A 10563-nucleotide genomic window follows, 5' to 3' on the forward strand; every position below is an offset into this window, starting at 1 on the left:
TTCTCCTCCCCCTGCCCGGGGCTTGTGGGTGAACCCCAAGGGTGGCAGAATCTTGGCCGAGCCGGCCCGGCCCGGGGCTGCTCCTGGGGCCCGGCGGATCCTGGCTGGGCCCGGGCTGGCCGTGGGGCAGGGCTCGGTAGCGCCCAGGTGTTGGCAACCCCAGCCATGGCCCGGCCCGGCCTCGGCCCCGCGGCCTCCCCTGCCCTGCCCGGCAGCCGATGGGGCCTGGGGGCTCCCTGGGAAGGGGCCCGGGCCCACGGCAGGAGCCGCCCGGCCCGGCCCGGCTGAGACGGGGGCTGGGCCAGCTTTGTTACCTCTTTGCCAGACAGAAGGGAAAGAGACCCTCCCAGGCTTTCTCATCTTTAATGTGTGTCTTCACAGAGCCGTGTACAGCTTCCTTAGTGGTTTAACAGATTGTCAATTCTCAAAGCTAATTACTGATTGGGTGTTTTTGACAGACATGGAGGAAACTGCTAGCAGCTTCTTTTCGGACATCCCTTCCATGATGCAATACCACCACAACAGCACAGAGGACAGAGCTCCTTTGTCCATATGTAATGCTCATGTGCCCAAGGTTTCAGAACCCCTCCTTGGGAGATCTCCGGGCCCTCTCCAAGGTGTTTTCAAATGGAAACATTCAGCTCATGGTCTAAGAAAATCACCAGAGGGCAGGGCCAGCCTGACCTGTCTGTTCTGGTTACTTTTGTCTAGGAGCAATCTTTGGATATACAGAATTTGGGAGGCCAAATTCTAATTTTGGCCATGGGCCCTGGGCATGAAAATGGGTTCTTTTCCTAAGGAATGAAGGAACAGAGCTCCATTGTTTCAGGGGCAGATGAGAGCTGACCACCAGAGGCCAAGGCCAGCCAGAGCTGGCAGGTTTTTTTTCTGAGAGATGCCCTTGCATATTGGAAAATTTTTTAGGGAAAGTATCAGTTTTGCCAATGGGCATCTGAAAAGAGGGATGGTTCTTTTCATAGCAAGGAAAGCATGGAGCTCCAGTGCTCCAGGAGCTGATGAGAGGCAGCCCTTGACATCCCAAGATCAGCCAGACCTATCAGGTGGCCCCTGGGAGGCCAAGCCAGCCAGACCTGTTCCATGTTCCCTTGGTTCGATGGGGCCCTGACGTGTCATAATGTCCCCTTGGTGACACGAGGTCATGAAGGGTGCTCATGATCTCCATGGTTCCATCAGGTCCCACAGAGTCATAATGGTCTCTGGGTTTCATGAAGCCCCGCTGTGTCACCACAGCCCCTTGGTTCCATGGGCTCCAGTGGTGCCACAATGATCCCCTTGGTTTCGTGAGGTCCCCACAGTGTCCCAGTGATCTCCATGGGAAGGAAAGAACCGACCCCCAGTGTTGCAGGGGCAGTCACCAGAGGCCAAGGCTTGATGGTACTGGCAGATTTTGCCTGGAAGCAACCCTTGGATATACAGGATTTTAGAGGTGGAATCCCAGTTTCAGACATGGACACCTGGGGGAGAAGCACAGTTGTTTTCCATAGGAAGGAAAGCACAGAACAGAGGTGTTTCCAGGGCAGATGAAAGGCAGCCATCAGAGGCCTAGGACAGCCAGACCTCTCTGTCCTGGTAGCTTTTGTCTGAAAGCAACCCTTGGATATAGCAAATTTGGGAGGTGGAATCCAAATTTCGGCCATTTCTGTGTAGATAAGAAGGATGGTTCTTTTCCATGGGAAGGAAAGCACAGAGCCCAAGAGTTTCAAAGGCAGAAGAGGAGAGAGGTGGCTCTCGGGAGGCCAAGCCAGCCAGACATGTTTGTCCTGGCAGCTTTTGTCATGGAGGAATCCTTGAATATATGGAATTTGAGAGGAAGAATCTCAATTTTGTCCACGGGCACCTTGAGAAGAAGGATGGTACTTTTCCATTGGAAGGAAATCACCAACCCAATGTGTTTGGTAAGCAGGTGAGAGGCAGCCCCCAAGAGGCCAAGGGCAGCCAGACCTGTCTGTCCTGGCATCTTTCATTGGGGGAAAATCCTTGGATGTATGGAGCTCTTGAGATGGAATCCCAGATTTGACCATGGGCACCTGGTCAAGATGAATGGGGTTTTTTTTGTACTGGAAAAAAAGTGTGAAGTCCAAGTGTTCTGGAAGAAGATGAGATGTGGCCACCCTTAGGCCAAGCCAGTCAGACCTGTCTCTGCTGGCACCTTTTGTCTAGGGGCTACCCTTGGCCATAGGGCACTTTGGATGTGGAATCTCAATTTTGGCCGTGGGCACCTGGACAGGAAGAAGAGTTCTTTTCATTACGAAGGAAAGCACAAAGCCCCAGTGTTTTAGAGGCAGATGAGTAGCAGCCCTCAGGAAGCCAAGGCCAGCCACACTTGTCAGTCCTGGCAGCTTTTGTCTGGGAGTTATCCTTGGATATAGGGAATGCTGGAGGCAGATGCCCAATTTTAGCCATGGGTGCCTGGTCGAGATGGATTTTTTTCCCATAAGAAAAAAAAATCACATGGTCCCAGTGTTTCAAAGTCAGATGAGAGGTGGTTCCTGGATGGCCAAGGCAGCCAGAGCTGTCACTCCTGGCAGATTTCATCTGGAAACAATCTTTGCATATAAGGAAATTTGGAGGAGGAATCCCAGTTTTGACAATGGGCCCCTGGAGGACAAGGAGAGTTCTCTACCATAGGAAGGAAAGCCCAGAGCCTCAGTGCTTCAAGGACAGATGAGAAAGCAGCCCTCGACATGCCAAGGTCAGCTGGACCTGTCAAGTGATCCCCAGGAGGCCCAGCCAGACCTGTTCCCTGTTCCCTTGGTTTTGTGGGACCCCACAGTGTCCCAATGGTCTCCTTGGCTCCCCTTCCTTCTGCAGTGTCACAATGGCCCCGTGCTTCCATGAGACCTTGCAATGTCACAATGGCTTCATGCTCCCACAAAGCCCTGATCTGTCACCAGGGCCCCTCGGCTCCATGTGCCCTCACTGTGTCACAATGCCTCCTCCATGACACTGGGCTCCACAAAGTCACCATGGACCCTTGGCTCCTTGGGGCCTCTGAGTTTCACAATGGAGACAGTCCTGGATTGCCAAGCAGATTGTATTCTCTTTGCCATCTGTATGGCAGTTGTCTTCTGTTAAGTGGGAAGTTTACCTTATCTCTTCCACACCCACTCCTTCCTCAGGGCAGACATCTGCTGATAACAGGCTACTGAATGTCACTGCATGACTGATAAGAACTACAGCATCCCATTGTGAGATGCTCCGCCCAGAGGGGAGAACCAAGCATTCCTACCAGATATAATCTTAAAAATTCTGGAACACCAACATGGCTTTCTCCACTGGATTTCCCAGAGGAACAGCAGCTGCCTCTTCCACTGGATCTTCAGAGGAAGACTACACCTTTCTACAGGATTCCTGCTCAAACAGAACCGCACCTGACACTCCAGGAGGACTGCAGCCACCATTCCAATTGGACTGCTACCAACACCCTGTGCAACAGGGTGTCAGGTTGTGTTCTGATTCTGTCAGTGTTGTCTTGCTTTACTGCATTGTTTATTTTATCTTTTTATTTGTTTCCCTAATAAAGAACTGTTATTCCTGCTCCCATATTTTTTCCTGAGAGCCCCTTAATTTCAAATTTATAACAATTCAGAGGGAGGGGGTTTACATTTTACGTTTTAGGAGAGGCTCCTGCCTTCCTTAGCAGACACCTGTCTTTTCAAACCAACACAGGGAGTGACATCAATCTCTGCTTAATAACTGGTTTTACTTTAACACAGTTACTTTGAAATCACTTCCTAGTATATGATATAATACGATATATGAAAATATAATATGATATAATATAATATATGATATAATATAATATAATATAATATAATATAATATAATATAATATAATATAATATAATATAAATAGTATGTTACAGCTGTTATACCTAGGAGCAAATTCTTCTGATTAAGATAATATTGTCTAATCATTACCATAATAGATAATATATATTTATAGAAACAGCTGTGGTTTGCCATCCTTAATCCTGTGGGACAAATTCTAGAAAGGTTTCATTCCACCTTTATAATTCCTTACATACAAAATCTTGAAAGTCTGGGACTGGGATTGGATACATCTGCTTCAAGGCTCCTCTCACAAGAAGGAGTTTAGAAAGCTTGGAGGTCCTTGCAGGTGTTTGGGATCTGTGGGAGCCATTGGGGGTCCAATTTACTGCCCAATTAACAGAAGATAACTGCCCTACCTCTGACAGATGGCAAATAGAATACATATGTTTTCTTTCAATCCAGAACAGCAGGATTTCAAATTAATAAAATGTAATTTAACATTGCTCAAATCTAACACTAATGAAGTTTAACTTTGTTTAGTCTTATCAACCCTGAATTTGCATTAAATTAAACATCATAGAATCAAAAATGGATATCCTTAAAAGTTATACATACAACAAAATATAACTTATTCTGATGCCATTAATAGAAATAAGGCACTGACAAGTTGAACAATCTGTGATTGAAATAACAGCATGATGGATTTAGTGGAGGGATTAAGAGGATGTAATTAAGTGTGTCATGATTTTATGTAAATTAGTTTTGAGGGAAGGCCATGGTAGCAACAAATTTTATGCAAGCGTGAATTTGCTAAGACCTTTTAAAGTGCAGTTTTATTGAAAGAAACAACAATGTGGAATTTGGAAAACTGCCCAGCAAACCAGCAGCTTCTGGAAATCGTATTTAGTGTCATTCCAGATGGTCAATTTACCAGCATTTCTGTTAAAGAACCTCTGGCCAGTGCCGTGGTGGGGGGGGCTGGCGGAGCCGCGCCAGGGGCTCGGGGGAACCGCGCCGGGAGCAGCCGAGCCACGCACCCCAAACTGCCCGCGGTTCCCCCTCCTGCCCCAGAGCCTGTGAATGTGCCTCCATGCCAGAGGAAAGGGGCAGGAGATCCCCCAGTGCATCCCCAGCAGGACGGCATCAGCAGCGGGGTTGTCCTGCAGCCGGGGCCATGCTGGGCTGGGAGATGGAGCAGGAGAGAGGGGGAAGGGGGCACTGACTTCCTCCTCACCTGCCTGAGTGTCTCTGGGCATCTTTTGCTTCCTTGCAGCATTCTCTTCCATTGGGTCAAGGTTTGGTAATGGGAAAACCTGCTTTGGGGAAAAACAAGGGATGAGCACAGAGAGGCTGAAGATCTTCCACCCAAGTCCATCTCTAGAAGTCACCTGGTGTCCATGAAAACCTTCAAAAAACAAAAGTGAATCTAAAAAAAAAGCCACCACGAGTGTCCCAATTCCAGTCTCATCCCTCTGGGGTTCTGGTGGTCCCCCCTCTCATGGCTGCCAAGGATCCCATGGGTCCTGGGGATCCCCCCTCTCCAGGGTCCTACTTAGGGATGCTGGAGGGTTTTGGGGTTCCAGGGTCCCTCTCTCCAGCCTCCTCCCAGTCCAGGCACTTGGGGCTCTCTCCTCTCTCCACCACCCTCTCCTAGTTTAGGGCAAATTTGGGAGAAAACCTCCAAAAGGGGTTTCCTCTAGAAAGCAAATTCAAGCAGCATCTCCCCCAATTAGTTTGGGGAAAGATTTCCTTGGAGAAAAGTGGAAAAACCTGGTTATTTAACAGGCAAGGAATTCACGAGTAGAGCAAATGACCAATATTAAACAATAAAACCTCTTGCTGCTCCAAAAGAGATGACAAACTCAGAAAGTCCCTCTGTGGGCTGTAGCTCTGCTCACTCAGTCTCTTATCAGTTTCTCCAGCACTGGAAATGCCATGGACCAGGCTTGGCCCAATGGGCCACAGGTGGAGCTGCCAGTGCTCTTCTGGATATTGAGAGCAGGTTTAAACAGCTCTAAAGTAAAAGAAAAACCACAGTCCAGGGCACTTATCTGCCTCAGAGAGCTAAAAACTAACTAAAACCAAAGGAGAGCCCTGTCCTGCTATCTGTCTGTCCAGGAGCCAGAATATGGAGGAGTGCAGTTTCTTAAAAAACCTGCTCACTTCCTGCCTGCCTTCGCTCTCAGAACCTGCCTTAAAGGTGCAGAACTCATTTCTGGGCTAAACAGATGAAGAGGGTATGAGCATGATCCCAGGTTCAGCCCTTCTGGGGGTTTGGGGGTGTCTCTGTCCCTCTGACCCCGATGATGTTTGGGTGGGGTCACACCAGGGCTGAGAGGGACAGAGACCACCCCGGCCTCCCCAGGGATGAGAAGGTCAGAGAGCCCCCCCAGCCCCGAGCACCCTCAGCGGTGAGAGGGACACAGAGCCCCTGGTCCCCAGCCCTGCACAAGCATTCCCTGAGGCCAACGGGATGGAGAGACCCCCGAGCAACCACCAGGGTGAGGGGACAGAGACCCCCGAGCATCCCCTGGGCTGAGAGGGACAGAGACTGGGCCAAGCACCCCCTGGCACAGGGATGAGAGGGAGGGAGACCCCCCAGGCATTCCCTTGGGTGAGAATGATGGAAACTCCCTGGGGAATGGCCTGGGGTGACAGGGACAAGAACAAAATTCCCCCCAAGCCCCTCCCAAGCATTACCCAGGGCAAGAGGCACAGAGACCCCTCAAGCATGCCCTGGGTACTGGACAAAATAGATTTGGCAGAAATCAAACTTAACACTACATTAAATGCCTTGAGGAATATTTGCTCTTCCCACAACTCACTTGTGATGGAAATGACAACAAAACCCAAACATTAATAAACCAACAATAGAAGCAATTCTGTGGCAATTCCAAGTTTCATCGGTTCAGCTCAGCTGCTGGCAGGTGCCGATAAAAGAAACGTGGAAATTTGGATCAATACAGACTATTAAAAGGAAGAGAAAGCTCCGTGTAGCTGTCACAATAGTGATAGGGATGAAGAGAAAATGTATCCTCACATGTGGGAAGGCCTCGAAGCCTGTGAATTCAGGGATTATTTGGGAATTTAGCTCATGGAGCTGGGCTCCTTGTGGGACTTTCAGCAGCCTTGTGTTCCTCACCTTGGGGTAAATGAACCTTGTCAGTCTCGCTGGTAACATTTGCTCTTTCCTCCAGTGATTTTAATGAACTTTTCAAGGAAGGACAAGAAAATATTTTCTTTACACTGGTCACCCACAAAAGCCATTTTCCTCATCAGTTCTCCCATGAGTCGCTCAGAGGAAGCTGCGTCCAAATTTCCAAGAGTTCCTCCAGAAAGACCCACAACCTCCTCCTCTGAGGGAACCATGCTGTTGTCAAAGGCACTTGGGGTCAGAGAACAGTGCCCTGAACTTACTGTCCCAAAATAATGTCACAATCTGGTTAAGAAAATTGTTAGAGAGATGCCTCTTTCCCAGTTAAGGTGCTAATGAGACCAAATCCAAAGTGGATGGTATTGAACAGTAAATGTGAGGTAGAGAGAGATGGAAAGAAAGAGAAAGGGGGAGAAAACAAGGGAGTGACAGGGACAGAGACATCCCCTGGTGCAGGGCAAGTGTGACATTGTCCCCTGTGTGAGTGGCCTTCCAGGAGTGGGGGTTTGACACCTGAGCCAGTTTGGGTAAGGGGGCTGGTGTTCACCCCCCAGCAGGGATTACCCCACTGTTTCAGGTTACAGTGTCAGATGTAACCAAATGCATGTTTTCCATCACCATGTTGACAAACTGTAATAAACAGGCGGGGCAGTGTTCTTTATCTCTTCCATGACTCAGCCCTGACAACGCCCTCCAGGGGCCATCTTCTGTGAATGGGCCATTGAGTGTCCCTGCAGGACTGGTTAAATGACATCATCCCATTGTGGGATGCTCTGCCCAGGGGGAGGAGCCAAGCATTCCTACCTGGATATAAACTGAGCCTTGCAGCACCAGGAGCACCTTGGCTACTGGATTGCCAGAGGACAAGAGCTCCATAAGCACCACTGGACCTTCAGAGAAAGACCAGACCATTCTACAGGATCACTGCTTCGACAGAATCACGTTCATCACTGCAACAGGACTGCAGCCACCATTTAATGGGACTGCTACCAGCACCCTGACCAACAGGGTGTCAGGTTATATCCTGACTCTGTCAGTTTAGGGCAGTGTTTCTGTTTCATTGCTTTGATCTTAATTTTCTTATTAAATTGTAATTCTGGCTTAGAATCTCCACCTGGTTTACCTTGAAACCCGTACAAAACTTGATGTATTCATCCCTTTTTTTTTTTCTCCCAGACCAGGTTTTCCCATTCCCAAACCTTAGCCAGATGGAGGGGGATGCTGCAAGGAAAAGGAAGATGCCCCAGGACACCCCGGCAGGTGAGGAGGAAGTCAGTGCCCCTTTCTCCCTCTCTCCTGCTGCATCTCCCAGCTCAGCATGGCCCGTGGCTGCAGGACAACCCCTCTGCCTTGGCCATCCTGCTGGGGATGCACTGGGGGTGTCTCGTTCCCTTTCCCTCTGGCACAGAGGCAAAGCCCATCCACTCCTTGTCCTTCATCCCCCAGACAAGGTGCTGAGGATGGAGACCGGAGATGACAAATCTTCACAGCAGAACCTCGTGGAAGAAGCTGTTTTGAAGGACTCCATGGCACAGGAATCGAACAGGGAGGTAAAGCCCAAGAGATCCCACAGGATGAGGGCCTGCAATCCCAGCCCAGGGTGCTCTGAGGAGGAAAGACCCACCCTGTGCCAGGAAGGTGGACAGAGCTTCAGCCAGAGCTCGGAGCTGATGGTCCATGAGGAGCTTCATGATGGGGAGAAGCCCTACAAGTGCTTGGAGTGTGGGAAGAGCTTCAGGCAGAGCAGCACCCTGATCAGCCACCAGATGATCCACACCGGGGAATGGCCCTACGAGTGCGGGGAGTGTGGGAAGGGCTTCAGCTACAGATCCACCCTTGTGACCCACCAACGCATCCACACTGGGGAGAGACCCTACGAGTGTCCCCAGTGTCAGAAGAGGTTTCACACCAGCTCCAATCTCCTCCTGCATGAGCGGATTCACACCGAGGAGAGCCCCTTCCGCTGCCTGGACTGTGGGAAGGGCTTCAAGTACAACTCCCACCTCATCACCCACCGGTGCATCCACACTGGGGAAAGGCCCTACGAGTGTCCCCAGTGTGGGAAGAGCTTCACCAACAGTTCTAACTTAACCAGACACCAACAGAGGCACCTGTAAGTGAAGCCCTGTAAATGCCCCAACTGCAGGGAGAGCTTTGTGCCTGGCTCCAGCTTCATACCCAATTGGAGGATCCACACTGGGAAGAGACCCGTGTTCCATGTTCACTGTAATCCATGCTGGGAAGACACCTGTCCCTTTTCCTGCCCCTGCCAATGACATGATGTGGGATCAATGAACATGAGGTTCTGGCCAGGGCCATGTCATTAGATCCACTCCCTCCTCAGGTCATTGCCAGAGGCAGGAAAGGGTCTCTCTCTCCCTGAGGAGAAGAGTATCCTTGCCAGGTAGGCGGAAATATGTGGCCAGGATGACCCAGTGAGTTGTGTTTTGGTTTTCCCTGTAAATAGTTTTTCTTTTCCCTTTTGTTAGCAGTATTGTTTCTGTTCCTGTTTGTTCTTTATCTCGTTGCTGTTCCCAATAAATTGTTCTTATCCCAGCCTGGGATCTTTGCCTTTTGTGCATTCCATGGGAGGCAGGAGGGCAGAGAGCAGCAGCGTGGTTTTAGCTGGAGCAGGAATCTGAGGAATCCCATTCCTAAACCCCAGCCAGTGGAAACCGAGCATCCCAGCTGGTCCCAACCCTGGTGGCCATGGCAACAGCCTTGGGAGCGGGTCCCTGGCTGGGGCTGTGGGAACCTCTTCCCTCTGGTGCCCAGGGACAGGACTGGAGGGAACGGCTGCAGCTGAGTCGGGGCAGGCTCAGGTTGGATCTCAGGAAAAGGTTTTTCCCCAGAGGCTGCTGGGGCACTGCCCAGGCTCCCCAGGGAAGGCTCCCAGCTCCAGGGCTCTCTGAGCTCCAGCAGCATTTGGCCAGCGCTACCAGGCCCAGGCTGGCATTGTTGGGGTGTCCTGTGCAGGGCCAGCACTTGGACTCCAGGATCCTGATGGGTCCCTCCCAGCTCAGCCAATTCTGTGGATCTGGGATCCCATGACCCTGGGGATGGGGCTGCCAATGGTTGCCATGGCAACGGGCTCTGGCTGCAGGCCTGAGCTGGTGTCCATGGCAACCACCCCTGGCATGGGGTCTGCATGGAGCTGCCAAGGGACTGAGCATAGCAACAGGGGGCTGGGGATGGTTGCCATGGAAACTGACCATAGCAACAGGGGGCTGGGGATGGTTGCCATGGAAACTGACCATGGCAACAGGGGGCTGGGGATGGTTGCCATGGAAACTGACCATGGCAACAGGGGGCTGGGGATGGTTGCCATGGAAACTGACCATGGCAACAGGGGGCTGGGGATGGTTGCCATGGAAACTGACCATGGCAACAGGGGGCTGGGGATGGTTGCCATGGAAACTGACCATAGCAACAGGGGGCTGGGGATGGTTGCCCGCTAAAGATCAGATCTGTCACAGGCCTTCAGAGGGGTTCCATGGGGACTTTCCAAGAGTCTCCAGGCTGTTCAACAGCTGGAATGTCACAGGCAGAGACAGGGACTCCATGGACACCTCCCAGGGGTTTCTGGGGATGGTAAAGGGCCCTGTGCTCAGAGG

At 51.0% G+C, this 10563-nt stretch overlaps 1 long non-coding RNA gene across 1 annotated transcript; it reads left to right on the top strand.

Moving 5' to 3' along the window:
- Positions 1–290: 290 nt before the first annotated feature.
- LOC135286414 (uncharacterized) lies at positions 291–3566 on the top strand. The gene is made up of 2 exons (XR_010350736.1): positions 291–2713; positions 3141–3566. It is a non-coding gene; the product is annotated as an uncharacterized LOC135286414 (long non-coding RNA).
- The last annotated feature ends 6997 nt before the right edge of the window (positions 3567–10563 follow it).

This window comes from Passer domesticus, chromosome 26, assembly GCF_036417665.1.
Source record: "Passer domesticus isolate bPasDom1 chromosome 26, bPasDom1.hap1, whole genome shotgun sequence".
NCBI lineage: Eukaryota > Metazoa > Chordata > Aves > Passeriformes > Passeridae > Passer > Passer domesticus.